This window comes from Anomaloglossus baeobatrachus, chromosome 6, assembly GCF_048569485.1.
Source record: "Anomaloglossus baeobatrachus isolate aAnoBae1 chromosome 6, aAnoBae1.hap1, whole genome shotgun sequence".
NCBI lineage: Eukaryota > Metazoa > Chordata > Amphibia > Anura > Aromobatidae > Anomaloglossus > Anomaloglossus baeobatrachus.
Genome location: NC_134358.1, coordinates 400,119,562 through 400,140,947, shown reverse-complemented (window position 1 = coordinate 400,140,947; position 21,386 = coordinate 400,119,562). Strand labels below are relative to the sequence as shown.

At 48.6% G+C, this 21,386-nt stretch overlaps 1 protein-coding gene across 2 annotated transcripts in view; it reads right to left on the bottom strand.

The window, feature by feature from the left end:
- Nucleotides 1-21,069, bottom strand: part of ELMO1 (engulfment and cell motility 1) — a 512,012-nt gene extending 490,943 nt beyond the window's left edge. Inside the window, exon 1 of one of the 2 annotated variants that reach the window (XM_075315126.1) lies at nucleotides 21,038-21,069. The gene's annotated coding sequence lies outside the window, so the exon portion shown is untranslated. The remainder of the gene's footprint in view (nucleotides 1-21,037) is intronic. The other variant, XM_075315127.1, reaches the window with a different exon arrangement.
- Between the last annotated feature and the right edge of the window lie 317 nt (nucleotides 21,070-21,386).

Here is a 21,386-nt window from a genome sequence, read left to right as displayed (position 1 = left end):
GGGTGAGAAGGGAGCATGCCGGGGACCCCATAGGGGACCTCTTTTCTTCCATCCGTCATACTATGTATGAGAAATCTTTTTTTTTTTTTTTCTATGAGTGGATGTGTGCCTCCTTCCACACAAAGCATAAAACAGAGGAGCCCGTGGTCCACGGGAGGGTGTATAGGCAGAGGGGAGGGGTTACACTTTTTAAAGTGTAATACTTTGTGTGGCCTCCAGAGGCAGAAGCTATACACCCAATTGTCTGGGTCTCCCAATGGAGCGACAAAGAAATTTGTTTTTGTAAATTTTTGTTTTTAGTGTGTAAAAGAAGCAAAGCATAAAAAATTATATAAATATGATACCACTAACTGTACTGACCCACAGAATAAATCGGATTTACACTTTTACCACATGGTGAACCGCAGAAAAGATAAAAACAAGTGAATTGCTGGTTATTATTCATTCTGCATCTGAAAAATCTGAAGAAAAAGCAATCAACAAATATTATTTAAAGCTAAATAGTACCAAACAAATCTCCAACTTGTCATGCCAAAAATAAGCCTCCATACAGCGCTGTTTGCCAAAAATTAAAAAAGTTACAACTTTCAGAACATGGTGATGAAAAAAGACAGTATTTATTATTAAAAGAACAGAAACACATTTTTACTGTGTGATAGCAGAAAAACATACAAAAAACCTAATAAAAATCTGGTATCACTGAAATCGCACCGACCAACAGAATAAATCTGTCATATCACTAATACCAAACGGTGAAAAAATATAAGAACTATTCTTTTACTGGGATTTGCTCTTTCTACCTCCCAAAAAACAGAATAAGGCTCAGCTGACATTTATCCTGCGCTCTCCACTGAGCATTTACGTTGGGGTTTTAGTGTAAATCCCAAAAAATGGGATTCTGGCAAAACCCCTGACGGGAACACGCACTCTAATGAGACAGAGGGAGACACTTTGGACTCTGATCTCTATTCCGGTGGTGTCAAATCATTTGATGCATCTTTTTAGCGCTTAAGTGCGGTCGACCACAGTTCTGTGCACACCTGAAAAGATGGACACCACTGGAACAGACAGCAAAACTGAGTCTAAAGTGTCTCTACCTCATTATAGTGAGTGGTTCGGTTCGGGGTTGTGTCTAAATCCCATTTTTGGGGGCTTTATATGGAAACTCTGACGTAAGTGCTCAGCGCAGAACACAAGAATGTGACCCCGGCCTTATACCGAAAGCGATCAAAAAATGTTTTGTACCCCAAAATATTACCAATAAAGCCCTAATTTATCCTCCACAAGCCCAGTCTGTCATCGGTTACTGGAAATATAGGGAGGGCCCACATTACTGGTAGAACAAAAACTCTGGAAATACTATGGCTCCCATCCCCCAAATAAAATCTAAATGCCCCCCTTCTTCTGACCCCCGTTTCCAATCCGCAGTAATTCTTGTAGTGGAGAGAGCACACTTAATTTATGGGTTGCGTGTCTCCAGAAACATAAGCTAGGCACAATGTATTGGGGCACAATGTATTGGGGCACAATGTATTGGGGCACTAAACTGGCATGTTTGTAATTCTCCAGAAATGTCGGCTGCAAACTATTTTAGCAAATTCAGTGCTGCAAATGCCAAATATTTCCTTCCCGCTCAGCCCTGCTGTGTGGCTAAAGAGTAGTTTCTGATGACATACAGAGCATCACTGTCTTCGGAAGAAATTGCGCAATAAATTGTGGGGTCCATTTTCACCTTTTAACCCTTGTGTAACTGACAAATATGCAGCTAATAAAAAAAATTACATTTTTACCATTAAAGTGTAACAGTTCCACGTCCCAATGTTATAAAATTCTGTGAGGCACCTGTGCGCTCAATATACTCACTACACTCCTAGGTAAATTGCTTACACAGTGTTTCCAATATGGGGTAACTTGTGGGGTTTCTGCAGATCTGGCACTTCAGGGGCTCGACAAATGGAGTCCACAACCTTTTCAAATCAGAATCTATGTTCTAAATACCCAGTCATGCTCCTTCCGATTCGATCACCGCCATGTACTCAACCACATATGAGGTACTGCCACATCCGGCAAAAAAAAAAAAAAAACAAATTATCGAAACCATTTTCTCCTTTTAAACCTTGTGTAAATTATAAATTTGGTGGTCAAACAGAATTTTAGTAGAAAAACAGTTAATTGCTTGCTTTCACATCTAAATGCAATAAGGTTGTGTGAATCACCTGTAGGTTAAAAATTCTCAGTACACCACTAGATTAATTCCTTGGGACGTCTAGCATATAAAATGGGGTCACTTGGTGGGGTTTCGCTGTTTAGGTATCTTAGGGTCCCCGCAATGCTATTTAAGTAAAATCTGTATTCCAAAATTCACGTGATGTTCATTCTCCTCTGAGGCCCTGTACGGTTACCTAAACAGAGGTTTATTTGAGGGGTGCAGTTTTAAAATTGTATCCCTATTGGTGAGGTTCCAACGTTTAGGCTCCTCAAAGGCCAATTAGTCTGAATAGGTCCCTAAAGAAACAGGTTTTGTAAACTTCTTGAAAAAATATGAAATTGCTGCTAAACTATTAACCCTTCAAATAAAATTACATTTGAAAAATGATGCAGAAGTAAAGTAGACGTGTGGCAAATGTTAATTATTCATTATTATGTACAGCATGACTAAACCATTTATGGACCTAAAAATTGAAAGTTTGAAGGCTGCAATTTTTTCAAAACTTTCGCCAAAATGCCGATATTTTCACATACAAAAGTGCAAAAAAACAACCTAGATTTACCACTTACATATAATACAATGTATTATGAAAAAGAAAATCTCAAAATCACATTGTTCCCTTGAAGCATTATTACCTCATAACGTGACGCTGCTCCCATTTCCAATATTTGGCCTGATTACTAACCTTATCACCACCTGCCGATTTTCTATTTTCGTTTTTGCCTCCCCTTCTTCCAAGAGCCATAATTTTTTTTCTGTCAATATAGCCATGTGAGGGGTTGGTTTTTTTTGAGAGACGAGATGACTGACACCATTCATTCTGTCAAGAATTGTACTGGAGAACGGGCAAAAAATTCCAAGTGGACGCAAATTGCAAAAAAGGGCAATTCCACAATGTTTTGTTTTGGGGTTTTTTGCAATGTTGCAGAGACCAAAAACAAAATTCTATCACTTCGGTTTTCTTCTCGCCGATGTACCGATCAGATTAGTAATTTATTTTATAGTTTGATGGATTGGGCCTTTCTGAATGTGGCAATAGCAAATATATATTTTTTTAATGTTTTATCTTCAATGGGGCAAAAGGGCAGTGATTTGGACTTGTGTTTTTTTAATTTTTCCATATTTTTAAAAACTTTTTTTTAACTTACTAGTCCCCTTAGAGGACTTGAAGCTGCGATCTTCTGATCACTTATGCTGTACAGAGCAGTGCATCAGAACCGTTCTGTACAGCCCAAATACTGTCTTAATATGGACGACGGTGCTAAGCCGGCCTTTACAGGAAGTACATCATGACAGTCACAGGGATTTTCAATTGACCCACAGCTGTCATGTCAACCCATCGGTACCCCATGAGCGCATCATGGGCCCGCCAATCGGTGCGGGGAATGATGCACTCCCAGCTGGAACGCGTTAATTCCGCTATCAGAGATTGACAGCAAGATTTAACTAGTCAGCAGGCACAGGTGGATTGTTAGAGGCACCTGTTAGCTGACCAGATCAGCCGACATGTGCAGGGAAACATGCATGTATACTCACCAAGCAAGCCCACATCTATATAAAAAAAAAATAATATTATACGATCTCTGCATGCTTCTTCACTCTCCTCTCGGCAGGGACGCCAACATGCTCTCCTTCCCGGCCATGCTGCTGTGTTCTCCCACCGTGCTACATCTTCCTGCCCCCAGGGCCTGTGCACACCACCCAGGTCTTCCGGAAGGGTGTTTTGGAGGGTCAGCGCACCCAAATTCGATGTGCCTTTCAGCATTTCGCTAAAAGGCACTGGGTTCTTAAAGTATCTTCCCCTTAGGGAGGTGCCTGAGCAACATGTAGAGTCAGTTGCTACTACATTTGCTAGTTGTCAGGTCCCCTGACCCAAACCTGTGTTCCTTAGTCCGTACCGTGCATGTTCACCTGTTCTTTATTCCCGCTGGCGTACCTGTGCCCTGCTGCTGTGTCCCAGTACCTGCCTGTGGGTCCTATATACCCGCACCTCTGTTCTGTGCACTAGTACTAGCCCTATGAACCCTTGTCTGTATACCCATCCTGTCTACACTAGCCATTTAGTATGATTCTGCAGACCCGTCACTTGGCCAGATTTCGTACCTGCATTCCTGACCCCTGGGGTTGGTTGCCGCAGTATCTGGGACAACTCTGGAATGGCACTAGGCGGCTACCTGCAGCAGCAAGCCTATCCACACCCTCAGTGGCTTTAGTGAAGAGCCAGGTGTCCGCTTAGTCCAGCACCTCAAAAGGTAAGCCCGTTCCTGTGGCGTACTGGGTCCACACCCACCACCGTGCCTATGACGGACCAGTATGTCATAGGTCGTTAAGGGCAATAATGGCTTAGTCACTAAGGGGTTTAAGAGGACTTTTCCCCAGTTTCAGCATGTTAAACTGGCGATATCATTTTTTCAGGGAATGACCTCTCCGTGCTGTAGAGGACTATACCGTTACTGCCGCACCTGCACAACATTCTGCATTTTTCATCAAGGACGATGTTTGCTTATCCCAACTTTGTATAAATTGTTTAACACACGGCTTGTCCTTTCACAAATACACTCCAAACATTTTCCTGTTTTCACTCACAGCATCTTCTGTACTTTGTGTTGGCCCAATATTGTGCTCAATCTGAAATACATTGTATACCGTACATATAGGCACACAATTTATGTTTGGAACGCAATGTTTATGTTCTTCATTTATGCATCACATATACAAGCGCTAAAATTGTCTCCACCATCTCCAAACAGAGCGAAGGCAGTAAGGAGCATAGCATGTAAGAAGTGAAATCCGTGACATGGCTGTTTGCAGATGTCGTGCCGTTGTTTACTCCCAGGACTGTGAAAAAGCCATCAGCTAAACATAAAGGACAAACATCAGAGAAACATTTATAGAAGTTTTGGGCAGAGGAGTCAGTCTGAAGCCAGCGATGCACAAAGACGCAGCATGTTTAGAGAGCGTCTCCACGGAAAGAAAACGTTTTCTGGTCACGGAGTTTACTTGTACTGTGCGTTATATTATACGTACGCCAAAATTATAAAACACAGGCAACAATCATTGTTTGTTTTTACATATGTGTAATTTAAACCTCAATTTTTTCTTTTTATTCTTACAGTCCTAAATCTCAATATACAATAGAACCTTGGATTACGAGCATAATTGGTTCCAGGACTGGGCTCTTAAACCAAATTACTCTTATATCAAAGCAAATATTCCCATAGGAAATAATTAAAACGCAGACAATTCGTTCCACAACCCAAAAATATTTACTGTATTTATACAAATTTATTACAGTAATATAATGTAGTGTATTCATATAAAATTATTACAGGACACTAATACAAAATACTGTGCAGTAAAAGAAAAAATTAAACTGCACATTAGCTTACAATAGAATTGTTGGTGTGTGAAAGGTACAATACAAGCAATGTGCTGCACTGGTTAGCAGAAAGAAAGTACAATACTGTATCCACAAATGCAAAATAATAGAAATGCTATACAATGGTATACTGTATACAGTAAACAGTACTTAAGTACATAAGGACAGTTACCTCCAGAGCGGGTCAGAACACGGTGAAATGACGGAACCAGAAGTGTGCACGGTGAGTATTTGCTCTTATTGCAAAGCATTGCTCTTAAACCAAGTTACAAATTTGTAAAATGCTTTGCTTGACTTGCAAAACGCTCTCAAACCAAGTTACTCTTAATCCAAGGTTCCACTGTATAACTATTAAAAGCCTTATTCACACGTGGATATTCTGGACCCGTGATTGTAAGCCAGAATCAGGAGCGGAAACTACAGAAACTAAAAATAAACTGAAACCAGTCACAATTCTTCTGTTCTTTGAAGGCACTTCTGTTTTTGATTTCCAAACACTGATCAAAAAGACTAAACATGTGAAAAAGGAATCATACTTCAGAATCAAAAGCTATATAGATGAAAAGAAGGAAGGAACAGATCAGATGGATACTTTAAGTCAATCTAACAAATATTATACTATGGACAGAAACTGGTTGAGTTAATAAAATGTTATATTAGGGCATTATGAGGCGTCATCTCACCGTGTGTTTTTATGTTCTGCAAATATAGTACTACCTATAAACTAAACCAGGTAGGCGTTCTGGGAAAAACAAGGATAGACAATTACGTGAAACGCAGATGTGTGAATGAGCCCTAACTGACATCTTCTAAATACACCCTCCGAGGGAAAAGCCGTCACTCCGTGCAGTCACTTATGGCATCTACGGCAATAATACCTGAACCAAATATAGTGGCTGAGCCTGACTTATATAAGGATGACACAAAATCAGAAAGATCAAATCTTTCTACAAAATTTAGGAAGCTCTCAGATATTTACATAAAGCTTTCTAATAAACATTTAAATATCCAAGAATTTATCAAATGTGATTTGTTAGTTGCGGCATAAAAAAAAAAAAAAAAACTAGTCAATAAAGTAGCACTGGGTTGCATGGCTGTTATATTAAAAGGAATCTGTCAGCAGATTTTTGTTATGTAACATAAGGACAGCATGCTGTAAGGGTTAAAACACAGAAGTCAGCTATTTTACTTATTAGGCTGTCTGCTGTTTAACTGTAAGGGCTTGTACGCACGTTGCGTCGTGTCACTACAGAAATTTTTGCAGCTATTTGTCAGCACATGTGCACTTCAAATCGCTGCAGAAACACTGCGTAACGATCAAAAATACTCACCGAAACGTTGATCGTTGACACGTCATTCAATTTCAAAAAATCGTTGCTGTTGCTGTACGCAGGTTGTTTGTCGTTCCTGAGGCAGCACACATCGCTATGTGTGACACCCCGGGAACGACAAACAGCAACGTTCCTGCGTCCTCCGGCAGTGAGGTGGGCGTGTTGTTAATGCGGCTGGTCTCAGCTTCGATATGGATGATGGATGATGGATGATGGAGGAGGAGTTGTTCGCCACCCACAGCAACGTCGCTAGGAAGGAAAGTACGTGTTACGCGTCCTAGCGATATTGCGCGCCTCGGGCAGCGATTTGCCTGTGACGCACAAATGACGGGGGTGGGTGCTTTTGGTAGCGACATCGCTAGTGATGTCGCTGCATATAAAGCGCCCTTAAGAACCCTGGGTGTGTCACAACTGCTGCAACCAGTAAACTAAGTGACAAATCACTGGAATCAGGGTCTCTCTACATCATGCTGCTCTCAGATGAGGTATCAAACCTGGTGACATATATAACAGATTTTCTGTGTCCTGTGGTTTGGCCTTGCTTACATCTGTCCCTGCATATTTACCAGCAAGTAACATAACTGCAAGGATCATGGCTGATTATGCAATAATGCAGAGTAGCTCAATGTCACAAATCCGTTATTTTGTAGCACTATGAGCAGAGCCTTACTGCCACATTACAGCAGATTACAGTGGTACTTCGGTTTTCGTCGATCTCGGTTATCTGTTTTGTTTTTCGTTGATTTTTTTTCCACTAAAAATTTGCCTCCGTTTTCCTCTGTTTTTGTCGGTGTGCCCATGTGACTACATTGCTATTTGTGCAAAAAGAAAGGGTGATCCCTGCATTCTCCGGCTCCGTGTGACATTGTGTATCACCCGAGCGTCAGTTTCAAAATGTAAGAAATGTAAGATAAAATGTATTTACTCTTTACATTAGTGTTTTATATTCATTTACTATTCCTTTTATATTCATTTCTCACTGTTTTTAGTATTAGACATTATCTTTATTCCCTATGAAATGTGGTTTTGGTATGTATTTTAGAGTGTCTAAAACTAATTAATTGGATGTACATTGATTCCTATGGAAATAATTGCTTCGGTTTTAGTCAGTTTCGGTTTTCATTGATTGTATCCAGACGGATTATCAACGAAAACCGAGGCATCACTGTATATGCTTTATTCCAATGAGCATTAACATTTACATATATTTGGTAATATCACAAATAATGGCTGCAGCATTGGTTTATATGGATACATTATGGGGTGACCCATCATCACTACTGTAGAGGCGCTTGTTGATTCCAGAAGTGCGCGCTTGTTCATCTATTGGTGTGTCGTTATGGAATTTGTTATCATTTTGTATACACAAAAGTCCCCATTCTTCCAGGAAGGCTTTCCAAAAGCGAATACCGTATGTAGAAATATGAACCAAAAGAGATCAGACACTGATGCTGGACGAGAAGATCTGCCCCGCTCTTGGCATTACAATGTATCCCAAGGTGACTGATGGGATGGGCACAGAGCGCCGTGCAGCCTGTCAAGATCCTCTATACCAAATCTGTCAGACAAGGACTTTATGTACCTTATTATGCTGTTGCTTTTAGTATTAACATCACTTGTGAATAAAGCACAAAAACAAAACTTTGAAAAACAGCCAAGTACAGGTCAGTTTCCGCAGCAGTAAAAAGCAGAGCAGTTGGCATGGAATGTCAATGTGTCCCATCCACTGTGCTTGTACTGTACAACGCAGCATTTTGGAAGCAGTGAAAATACGCGGTGACAAGACGCTGCTAATCCTGATTGTAAGCACTGGTCCTTAGAGTTGACCGGGAGAGATCTAGGAGATCAGGAATTCAAAAGGAAATCTGTCAGAAGGATCAACTTTATAAAACATCTATGTGAGCATGTAGGTCATAGAAAGGGGACTAACATGACACCTTGATATCTGCGGTCCGATGTCTTATTCCAGAGAAGTCCACGTTTTTTCTTATGTGTAAATGAGCTCTTCCAGGATATGGGTGCACACTGATCTACATTACAATCTGCCTCCAGAGATTATTTTACATAAAAAGGGGGTGATACCAGTGTGAGACATGTAACTAAGGGGTGCTTCACACATAGCAACAGCGACGTCGCTGTTACGTCATCATTTTCTGTGACGTAACAGCGACCTGGTAAGTTGCCGTTATGATCGCTGCTTAGCTGTCAAACACAGCGACGCAGCAGCGATCATAACATCGCTACATGTGCAGAGAGCAGGGAGCCGCGCACACTGCTTAGCGCTGGCTCCTTGCTCTCCTAGCTACAGTACACATCGGGTTAATTAACCCGATGTGTACTGCAGCTACATGTGCAGAGAGCAGGGAGCCGTGCACACTGCTTAGCGCTGGCTCCTTGCTCTCCTAGCTACAGTACACATCGGGTTAATTAACCCGATGTGTACTGCAGCTACATGTGCAGAGAGCCGGAGCCGGCAGCACAGGCAGCGTGAGCTGCGGAGGCTGGTAACTAAGGTAAATATCGGGTAACCACCTTGGTTACCCGATGTTTACCCTGGTTACAGCTTACCGCAGCTGCCAGATGCCGGCTCCTGCTCCCTGCTCGCTTCATTTCGTCGCTCTCTCGCTGTCACACACAGCGATCTGTGCGTCACAGCGGGAGAGCGCCTTTGAAGAAAACGAACCAGGGCTGTGTGCAACGAGCAGCGATCTCGCAGCAGGGGCCAGATCGCTGCTCATTGTCACACACAGCGAGATCGCTAATGAGGTCACTGCTGCGTCACCAAAACCGTGCCGTAGCAGCGATTTCGGTAGCGATCTCGCTATGTGTGAAGCACCCCTAAGGCTGAGTTCACATGTCTGGTAATCAGTCATTAGAACGGATCCAGCAGCAATCTGTTGGCCAAATTGCTGTGCAAACATCCTTTTGAAAATATTTTTTTAGCATGGGAGTCTATGGAACACGGATCCATTCACGGATTGCTATTATTCTTCCATCTGTAACTAATCCAGTAAGCAAAAAACGGATTCTTTACAAATGAAAGAAAAACAGATCGCTATTTATCTATCAGTTAATAGATCCAGTTTCCATAGATTCCCATGGTAAAAAGAAAATAGATCCTGCAAAAATCTATTTATTCAAAAAAAATGGGCAAGACATGTCTAACGGAAGATTACTGGACATAAAACAGTAGAACTTTATCTTCTTACACATTTGCTGCAGCTCTCACTGCTCTGCTGTATTGTAACAGTATTACACCCCTGTCTGCCTGTGAAATGGAAGGTAACACAGAGGATCCTGCGCATGTGTCAGGAAGGGTTATTTTCCATCTGCGATTTTCTTGTGCGATTCGATAAAAAAATCGTATTGCACTCGCGTTAATCAATGAGACAGTTTTCTCTGTTCCGTTTTTTCTCCACACGAATCGGGCTCTCGGTACAATCGCAGCATGCTGTGTTTTGCAGAGTCTCAGCTCACGTGTGTGTAAAATCGCACTGCATGTGATATCACTGCAGTGTAGTGCACGCAGAGACAGACAACTAAGGAGATGGGGAGAAAGTGCTCCTTCCATCTTCTCAGAAGCTGTGATGCAATCTCAAGAGCGATTTTGTTTGAGGGGTTTTTTTTTTCTAAGAAAAAAAAAAAAATCACAGCATGCTGCGGGTAGAGTCCGATTAGTTTTCACTCACACCCATACAAGTCAATGGGTGTGAGTGAAACATCGCACTGCATTCGCATTACACTGGAGTGCAGTGCAATTATCACATCAGCTGATAATGGAGGAGATGGGAGATTAATTCCTCCTTCTCCTCCGCAGCTGCACCCGCCCTGTCCTCTGCAGATGTGATCCAATCGCAGGATCGGGTCACAGTACAATGACACTCGGATCACGCTCACAGCACAGTGAGAGTCGGGGGCCATTAGCATAACACATTCGATGCACTCGCGTTGGATGCTAAATGCCCGTGTGTCCTTAGCTTTATAATCACACACCATTCTGCAGTGAGATCAGGGCAGCAGAGAGCGACCATCGCATAGCACACTGGTAATGCCCCTTTTATATACTTAAAAAAAAACAAAAACAACTCCATAGGCAGATTCTCATTTAGATCAGTGTCCTCCCCATAGCCTGGAACAGCTCATTTGCATATAAGAAAAACTAGGATGTCTCTGGAATAAGACATCGGACCGCAGATATCAAGGTGTCATTTTATTCAGCTTCATATGACCTCCATGCCTATATAGATGCTTAGGAGGGTTGATCCTACTGACCGATTCCCTTTAAGAAACTAACATGCAGAAAAAATGATCTCCTTGGACACCTTGTCATCCAACTACCAGCATTTTTATCTAGAGATATTTTACCGCTTTATTCAACCATTTTTAATGTGTTCCGGTTCAGAACCTGAACGCTAAGTTGGGGGGGTTATCTAAATTCTTTGGCCAAGTAGTATATTTACTGTAGAAGCAATTACAAAGTATCAGGTGTCTACAGCATCGTCAACCTATGGCCAGATATGAAACTGTATGCCTGTACTTTCAGTATAAGTGGTGCTCAGAGTTTAAAGGGAATCTGTCAACAGGGTTTTGTTATTTAATCTGAAAGCAGCATAATATAGGACACAAGACCCGGATTGCAGGGATGTGTCACTTATTAGGCTGTGTTGTAGTTTCAACACAATCAATATTTTATCAGCAGGGGATTATCATTGTCTGCCAACATCTTACCCTCAGCCCAGTCAGACTCTGTATCCTTTACCCCACCACTGATTAGCAGTTTTCCCACAATGGACAGTATACACAGGAAGCTTCCAGTCAGGGGTGTGGGCAGGGTTATACACATAACACAGGATTAGGCTATGGTACATCTACAGAACAGACAAAAAGATTGGACACACCTTCTCATTCAAAGAATTTCTTTATTTTCATGACTCTGGAAATTGTAGATTCACATTGAAGGCATCAAAACTATGAATTAACACATGTGGAATGAAATACTTAAACAAGTGTGCAAAAACTGAAAATATGTCTTCTATTCTAGGTGCTTCAAAGTAGCCACTTTTTGCTTTGATTACTGCTTTGCACACTCTTGGCATTCTCTTGATGAGCTTCAAGAGGTAGTCACTGGAAATGGTTCTCACTTCACAGGTGTGCCCTGTCAGGTTTAATAAGTTGGATTTCTTGCCTTATAAAATGGGGTTGGGACCATCAGTTGTGTTGTGCAGAAGTCTGGTAGATACACAGCTGATAGTCCTACTGAATAGACTGTTAGAATTTGTATTATGGCAAGAAAAATGCAGCTAAGTAAAGAAAAACGAGTGGCAATCATTACTTTAAGAATTGAAGGTCAGTTGGTCCGAAAAAATTGGGAAAACTTTGAAAGTGTCCCCAAGTGCAGTGACAAAAACCATCAACCGCTACAAAGAAACTGGCTCACATGAGTACCGCCCCAGGAAAGGAAGACCAAGAGTCACCTCTGCTGCGGAGGATAAGTTTATCCGAGTCCCCAGCCTCAGAAATCGCAGGTTAACAGCAGCTCAGATTAGAGACCAGGTCAATGCCACCCACACAAAGTTCTAGCAGCAGACACATCTCTAGAACAACTGTTAAGAGGAGACTTTGTGCAGCAGGCCTTCATGGTAAAATAGCTGCTAGGAAACCACTGCTAAGGACAGGCAACAAGCAGTAGAGACTTGTTTGGGCTAAAGAACACAAGAAATGGAAATTAGACCAGTGGAAATCTGTGCTTTGGTCTGAGGAGTCCAAATTTGAGATCTTTGGATCCAACCACCGTGTCTCTGTAGAAAAGGTGAACGGATGGACTCTACGTGGCTGGTTCGCACCGTGAAGCTTGGAAGAGGAGGAGGTGTGTTGGTGCTTTGCTGGTGACACTGTTGGGGATTTATTCAAAATTGAAGGCATACTGAACCAGCATGGCTACCACAGCATCTTGCAGCGGCATGCTATTCCATCCGGTTTGCATTTAGTTGGACCATCATTTAGTTTTCAACAGAACAATGAGCCCAAACACACCTCCAGGCTGTGTAAGGGCTATTTGACTAAGAAGGAGAGTGATGGGGTGCTACGCAGATGACCTGGCCTCCGCAGTCACCAGATCTGAACCCAATCAAGATGGTTTGGGGTGAGCTGGACCGCAGAGTGAAGGCAAAAGGGCCAACAAGTGCTAAGTATCTCTGGGAACTCCTTCAAGACTGTTCGAAGACCATTTCTGGTGACTACTTCATGAAGCTCATCAAGAGAATGCCAAGAGTGTGCAAAGCAGTAATCAAAGCAAAAAGTGGCTACTTTGAAGAACCTAGAATAAAAGACATATTTTCAGTTGTTTCACACTTTTTTGTTAAGTATTTCATTCCACATGTGTTCATTCATAGTTTTGATGTCTTCAATGTGAATCTACAATTTTCAGAGTCATGAAAATAAAGAAAACTCTTTGAATGAGAAGGTGTGTCCAAACGTTTGATCTGTACTGTATATCAGACAAAACAGGGATATCAAAACTACACCAGCAGCCCAGTAAGTGTTACATTGCTGGAATCAGGCATTCTTGCCCTGAATTACGGTATACTCTCAGATTATATAGCAAAAATCTGCTGACAGATTCCTTTAAAAGGGGTTGTCGGCTACATGCGAGCCATCCACAGACAAGGAATTGAGCGGCCAGACACAGCCCTCACTCCCTCTTGATTACTTATACGTCGGAAGTTAAGGACAGTGAATGTGTTGCTAATTGGGAGTGGGACTCGCCTGACTAGCACCCGGGTGGCCATGTCTCCTCTTACTGCAGGTTGCACACTACTTGGACCAAGATATTGGGCGATCCACGTTCTAGAGACAAGTGCGGGTACTACAGATGGGACCTGCATTAATTACACATTTATAGCACGTCCGGTCACATGATTCTGTTTGGATAAAACTGAAGGCTGCAGCCAGTCAACAGCTACTGATCAGCTGCAGCGGTCACAACATTGTTCAATTAAGATGACTGCCAGGGGACACAGCTTTGAGACCAGAGAAAAGGCGCAAGTCCGGGATATAGATATACTTTATATTGTTTTAAAACTGTACTTTGTCCACTAGACATCACCTCTCTGAGGGTTCTACAATGTGTAGAACTGATCCCTGACACGGCCCCCATTGACTGCTAAGGGCCCGTACTGTACATAGATGAGTTTTTGCCTTTATGGCAAGCCATGGTACAGAAATGTCTCCCAAGAAACAGATTCATAATAGGAATAAAAAAGCTTCATAGTGTCACCATGTGGCGATACAAATGCCCCTGTTAAGGAGCGGTGTAAGGGTGCTTTGTCGCATATGAGGTATGACAATCAGACTGAGGACTACGCTTCAACCAACTGTTTTATAGGTTTTATAATGAGAAAACTGTTCCCATGACCAAATACACCAATGGTCAGATCCGTTTATGCAATAAGAGATGTAGTAAAGCCGCATTCATACAATTTAGATTCTTTTTTTCATTCGTATCTGAATAAAGGACTTTTTTTTATGCAATGTGAAAGATGATGCCTCCTTATTGTTTAATTCATCCATCTTATAAAAGAAGAGTCTTAGATTACAGCCTTTGTCTTTAGCAGCGCTCCACCCTACAGAGCACCTGTTCCTGACTAGTAAAGCACCCTCGCCCCACTCTTCATATGGAACAGATTTGCATGTCTTGCAGTGTCTTACATGGGATCACAAGAACGATCATCACCGACAACCTAAATACTGAAACCACATGTGTATGTGGCTGCACATCCTGCGGATACAGCACAGCGGAAAGCCCATACAGAAGGAGCGTCACAGAGTGCAATGGGGTAATGTCAGGGAGGCTAGTGATGCCTGCCCGAAGGCCTCGTGTAATGGGCAGCGGCTGGAAGACTGACATCCGAGGAGCCACAGATTCTGTTACTGATAAATACACTTAAGAATATATCAACTTATTGTCACCCAGCTTGTTACTCTATGAGCCCAATGGGCACCATCCACGGCCCCGCAGGTACAGTGCCTTCAATATTCTCCAGAATGGGGTATATCCCATGTCAATGGCTGCTGAGGAGGCTTCCGGCTTACGCACACTATTCTAAATGTATCCACCAAATATATTAGGACATTCCCATCCTGGATATTTAGGACATATCCACAAGCTACGCCTGAAATATGTGGGTCCCTCTACTGTTGAGAGCTGGCGTCCCCTGAGCCACAGGCCACAGCCATAGAGACAAATAGAGGGAACAGTGAACAGCATTTTACATTCACTTCAATGGGAGATAGGATTACAGCAGAAACATACACATGGGACCAATAGCTAGCAAGCACAAGATATGAGCGATCGGATAAGGAATTTAAAGGGAATCCATCAGCAGGCTTTGCCATTTAATCAGAGAGCAGCATAATGTAGGGGCAGAGAGCCCGATTCCAGGCATGTGTCACTTATTAGTCTGTGTGCAGTAGTTTCACTACAATCAGTGATTTATCAGCAGGAGATTATCACTGCTGGACTAGGTCTCATGTGGAGAGCAGTCAGGCTGATCTGTGAAACCCCGCCTCCACCTCTGATTGGCAGTATGCTCACAATTTACACTGTAGACAGGCAGCTGCCAGTCTGGGGAATGGGCGGGGTTATACACAGCTCAGCAAAATGAGAACTGCTCACATCTATAAACAGAAATAACAAGAATTATAGCAAAACTCCACCAGTCTGGTAAGTGATATCACTGGAATCAGGGTCTCTGTCTCTACATCATGTTGCTCTCAGATTCCATAGCAAAAACCTGGTGACAGATTCCCTTTAAATTAGCCGGATTTACACACTAACCAGACACCTAGAGCCACAATATTCTGCAATACTAAGATTTGCACCACCCGGTCCAGGTCGCATCTGCAGCCCTAGTAAAAATTGTGTGTGGGGGGGTGGGGATGATCCGTAAAGTCCAAGGGTTCTGCTGTGGAGCGTGAGTGTCTCCCAGCGGAGTGACAGGGGGTCCAGAGGTGGCATTATTGGCAGATATGCTGGGATCAGTTATGGATTCATTCCATCACATCCGATCACACCAAAACACCCACCAGGCTGCGGATTTAAAACCCTCATTGCAGGTCAATTTACCCTGCAGATTTTTTATCAAAGCCGATGGATTAGATTTTGCTGGAATACGTGGTGAAGAAACGCAGCATATCTGCTCTGTGGGATACACCGAGTGCCCAGATCTGCAGTCAATGATCGTCCTATCGAGCTCCAACAGGACAGCAATGTGGATGGGTCACCTATACAGAATACAGGGCAGGATGGCAGTGTGCTGTGCCCCATCATGGTGGGCAGGAGCGGCACAACACTCTGGAATGAAGCCCATGGATACATGTATGACCCCATGAATAACAAAGGTAATGTAAGGACAGGTGTGATATAATGGGGCAGATTCCTGACAGCCCATAACTTCTATAAAACCAACATGGGGTTAACTGCTGTATCATTGTGACCATCCAGTGATGGCAGAAACTACAACCCCCAGCATGTGCTTACAGCATTGGTCCATGTTCACACCTGTGCCACCATGCCAGCTTCCATCAGTGGCACACACAAGCAACAAAGACCCAAACATTATACTGCAGCAGTATGACTACAACTCCCAGCATTACCACGGTCTGGAAATGGCGGCTCTCCAGCTGTGGTGAAACTCCAACCTGACAAACCGGGAACTACATACAACAGCTTTCTCTGCAATGCACTACAATCCCCAGGAGGCTCAGACAGCCCAGGGCGGGTGTGTAACCTGCTGCCATGTAGGACAGAACTACAATCCCCAGGAGGCTCAGACAGCCCAGGGCGGGTGTGTAACCTGCTGCCATGTAGGACAGAACTACAGCCCCCAGGAGGCTCAGACAGCCCAGGGCGGGTGTGTAACCTGCTGCCATGTAGGACAGAACTACAGCCCCCAGGAGGCTCAGACAGCCCAGGGCGGGTGTGTAACCTGCTGCCATGTAGGACAGAACTACAGCCCCCAGGAGGCTCAGACAGCCCAGGGCGGGTGTGTAACCTGCTGCCATGTAGGACAGAACTACAACCCCCAGGATGATATACAGTCAGCTTTATGCCAATGGAGACACTACAACTCCCAGCATGCACTGAAAACGCTGGTGGATAGCAAGGAATATGGGGAAACTGCTATGTGTGGTGGAGGGATGACCGTGAGAAGAGACGGGGGACCCTGAAGGATGTGGGGAAATCCGAGAGCAAATGTGGGGAAAGTGAATGGTCAACTACAACTCCCAGGATGCCCAAGAGACCACCTCCCCACCTGTGCTGCACTACAATGTCCAGCATCTTCTCTGGGCAGAGGCAAAGGAGAGGGGGCAGAGGCACAGCTGTGAGGGGACGGCCTCCTATGTGAGCTGCACACAGCAATAAAGTTGCTTTTCAGTCAGTTTACAGCTGCTACCTGTGCCCCCCTCTGCCGCAGCTCTTCCCGGGAGCCCCCTGTGCCCCCCTCTGCCGCAGCTCTTCCCGGGAGCCCCCTGTGCCCCCCTCTGCCGCAGCTCTGCCCGGGTGCCCCCTGTGCCTCTCCAGCAGCTCTGCCCGGGTGCCCCCTGTTCCTCTCCAGCAGCTCTGCCCGGGTGCCCCTTGTTCCTCTCCAGCAGCTCTGCCCGGGTGCCCCCTGTTCCTCTCCAGCAGCTCTGCCCGGGTGCCCCCTGTTCCTCTCCAGCAGCTCTGCCCGGGTGCCCCCTGTGCCTCTCCAGCAGCTCTGCCCCGGTGCCCCCTGTGCCTCTCCAGCAGCTCTGCCCCGGTGCCCCCTGTGCCTCTCCCGCAGCTCTGCCCCGGTGCCCCCTCTGTGCCTCTCCAGCAGCTCTGCCCCGGTGCCCCCTGTGCCTCTCCCGCAGCTCTGCCCGGGTGCCCACTGTGCCTCTCCAGCAGCGGTGCCCCCTGTCCCTCTCCCGCAGCTCTGCCCCGGTGCACCCTGTGCCTCTCCCGCAGCTCTGCCCCGGTGCCCCCTGTGCCTCTCCCGCAGCTCTGCCCCGGTGCCCCCTGTGCCTCTCCCGCAGCTCTGCCCCGGTGCACCCTGTGCCTCTCCAGCAGCTCTACCCGGGTGCCCCCTGTCCCTCTCCCGCAGCTCTGCCCCGGTGCCCCCTGTTCCTCTCCCGCAGCTCTGCCCCGGTGCCCCCTGTTCCTCTCCCGCAGCTCTGCCCCGGTGCCCCCTGTCCCTCTCCCGCAGCTCTGCCCCGGTGCCCCCTGTCCCTCAGCTCTGCCCCGGTGCCCCCTGTGCCTCTCCCGCAGCTCTGCCCCGGTGCCCCATGTCCCTCTCCAGCAGCTCTACCCGGGTGCCCCATGTCCCTCTCCAGCAGCTCTGCCCCGGTGCCCCCTGTTCCTCTCCCGCAGCTCTGCCCCGGTGCCCCCTGTCCCTCTCCCGCAGCTCTGCCCCGGTGCCCCTCTCCCGCAGCTCTGCCCCTGTCCCTCTCCCGCAGCTCTGCCCGGGTGCCCCCTGTTCCTCTCCAGCAGCTCTGCCCGGGTGCCCCCTGTTCCTCTCCAGCAGCTCTGCCCGGGTGCCCCCTGTTCCTCTCCAGCAGCTCTGCCCGGGTGCCCCCTGTTCCTCTCCAGCAGCTCTGCCCGGGTGCCCCCTGTTCCTCTCCAGCAGCTCTGCCCGGGTGCCCCCTGTTCCTCTCCAGCAGCTCTGCCCGGGTGCCCCCTGTTCCTCTCCAGCAGCTCTGCCCGGGTGCCCCCTGTTCCTCTCCAGCAGCTCTGCCCGGGTGCCCCCTGTCCCTCTCCAGCAGCTCTGCCCGGGTGCCCCCTGTTCCTCTCCAGCAGCTCTGCCCGGGTGCCCCCTGTTCCTCTCCAGCAGCTCTGCCCGGGTGCCCCCTGTTCCTCTCCAGCAGCTCTGCCCGGGTGCCCCCTGTCCCTCTCCAGCAGCTCTGCCCCGGTGCCCCCTGTGCCTCTCCAGCAGCTCTGCCCCGGTGCCCCCTGTGCCTCTCCAGCAGCTCTGCCCCGGTGCCTCTCCAGCAGCTCTGCTCCGGTGCCCCCTGTGCCTCTCCAGCAGCACTGCCCCGGTGCCCCCTGTGCCTCTCCAGCAGCTCTGCCCCGGTGCCCCCTGTGCCTCTCCCGCAGCTCTGCCCCGGTACCCCCTGTGCCTCTCCCGCAGCTCTGCCCGTGTGCCCCCTCTGTGCCTCTCCAGCAGCTCTGCCCCGGTGCCCCATGTGCCTCTCCAGCAGCTGTGCCCCCTGTGCCTCTCCCACAGCTCTGCCCGGGTGCCCCCTGTGCCTCTCCCACAGCTCTGCCCGGGTGCCCACTGTGCCTCTCCCGCAGCTCTGCCCCAGTGCCCCCTGTGCCTCTCCCGCAGCTCTGCCCCAGTGCCCCCTGTGCCTCTCCAGCAGCTCTACCCGGGTGCCCCATGTCCCTCTCCAGCAGCTCTGCCCCGGTGCCCCCTGTTCCTCTCCCGCAGCTCTGCCCCGGTGCCCCCTGTCCCTCTCCCGCAGTTCTGCCCGGGTGCCCCCTGTCCCTCTCCCGCAGTTCTGCCCGGGTGCCCCCTGTCCCTCTCCCGCAGTTCTGCCCGGGTGCCCCCTGTCCCTCTCCCGCAGTTCTGCCCGGGTGCCCCCTGTCCCTCTCCCGCAGCTCTGCCCCGGTGCCCCCTGTTCCTCTCCCGCAGCTCTGCCCCGGTGCCCCCTGTTCCTCTCCCGCAGCTCTGCCCCGGTGCCCCCTGTTCCTCTCCCGCAGCTCTGCCCCGATGCCCCCTGTCCCTCTCCCGCAGCTCTGCCCCGATGCCCCCTGTCCCTCTCCCGCAGCTCTGCCCCGGTGCCCCCTGTGCCTCTCCCGCAGCTCTGCCCCGGTGCCCCATGTCCCTCTCCAGCAGCTCTACCCGGGTGCCCCATGTCCCTCTCCAGCAGCTCTGCCCCGGTGCCCCCTGTTCCTCTCCCGCAGCTCTGCCCCGGTGCCCCCTGTCCCTCTCCCGCAGCTCTGCCCCGGTGCCCCTCTCCCGCAGCTCTGCCCCGGTGCCCCGTTCCTCTCCCGCAGCTCTGCCCCGGTGACCCCTGTCCCTCTCCCGCAGCTCTGCCCCGGTGCCCCCTGTCCCTCTCCCGCAGCTCTGCCCCGGTGCCCCGTTCCTCTCCCGCAGTTCTGCCCGGGTGCCCCCTGTCCCTCTCCCGCAGTTCTGCCCGGGTGCCCCCTGTCCCTCTCCCGCAGCTCTGCCCCAGTGCCCCCTGTTCCTCTCCCGCAGCTCTGCCCCAGTGCCCCCTGTTCCTCTCCCGCAGCTCTGCCCCGATGCCCCCTGTCCCTCTCCCGCAGCTCTGCCCCGGTGCCCCCTGTGCCTCTCCCGCAGCTCTGCCCCGGTGCCCCATGTCCCTCTCCAGCAGCTCTACCCGGGTGCCCCATGTCCCTCTCCAGCAGCTCTGCCCCGGTGCCCCCTGTTCCTCTCCCGCAGCTCTGCCCCGGTGCCCCCTGTCCCTCTCCCGCAGCTCTGCCCCGGTGCCCCTCTCCCGCAGCTCTGCCCCTGTCCCTCTCCCGCAGCTCTGCCCCGGTGCCCCGTTCCTCTCCCGCAGCTCTGCCCCGGTGACCCCTGTCCCTCTCCCGCAGCTCTGCCCCGGTGACCCCTGTCCCTCTCCCGCAGCTCTGCCCCGGTGACCCCTGTCCCTCTCCCGCAGCTCTGCCCCGGTGCCCCTCTCCCGCAGCTCTGCCCCGGTGCCCCCTGTCCCTCTCCCGTAGTTCTGCCCCGGTGCCCCCTGTCCCTCTCCCGCAGCTCTGCCCCGGTGCCCCCTGTCCCTCTCCCGCAGCTCTGCCCCGGTACCCCCTGTCCCTCTCCCGCAGCTCTGCCCCGGTGCCCCCTGTCCCTCTCCCGCAGCTCTGCCCCGGTGCCCTCTGTCCCTCTCCCGCAGCTCTGCCCCGGTGCCCCCTGTCCCTCTCCCGCAGCTCTGCCCCGATGCCCCCTGTCCCTCTCCCGCAGCTCTGCCCCGGTGCCCCCTGTGCCTCTCCAGCAGCTCTGCCCGTGTTCCCCTGCCCAGTGTCTGTGCCCGGATGCCCCGCACACTCCGGGCAGCGCTCTCCCACTGCGGCGCCTTGCTTCCCTCAGCCGTGCCTCACATGCCGGCTTCTCCCCGCACAGCAGCGGATGCCGGTCCTACCTGAGCTCCGGCTCCTTCCCGGGCAGTTCTAGCCTCTGCCTTGGCTCAGCAGCTGCAGACTCTAACTGGGGTCAGGAGGAGCCGGAGCGGAGGGCGGAGCCGCCATAGATTGTATCCTGCTGGTTGCCCGCCTAATGCTCAGGAGGTCACAGCTCCTGTCACAGATAGTGTGATGTCCGGCTCTGTCACCTCCACATCCTGTGCTGCAGCCGGCACAACTCTCTGTTATCAGGCTGATCTTATGTCCTCATACCCAGAACTCCGGAGAATGAAATCCCCAGCTGCTCCATTGTAAAGTGGTCCCTCATTCCAGATAAGTGCTATCTGTTCCTGAGAAAGCTGGGTGATG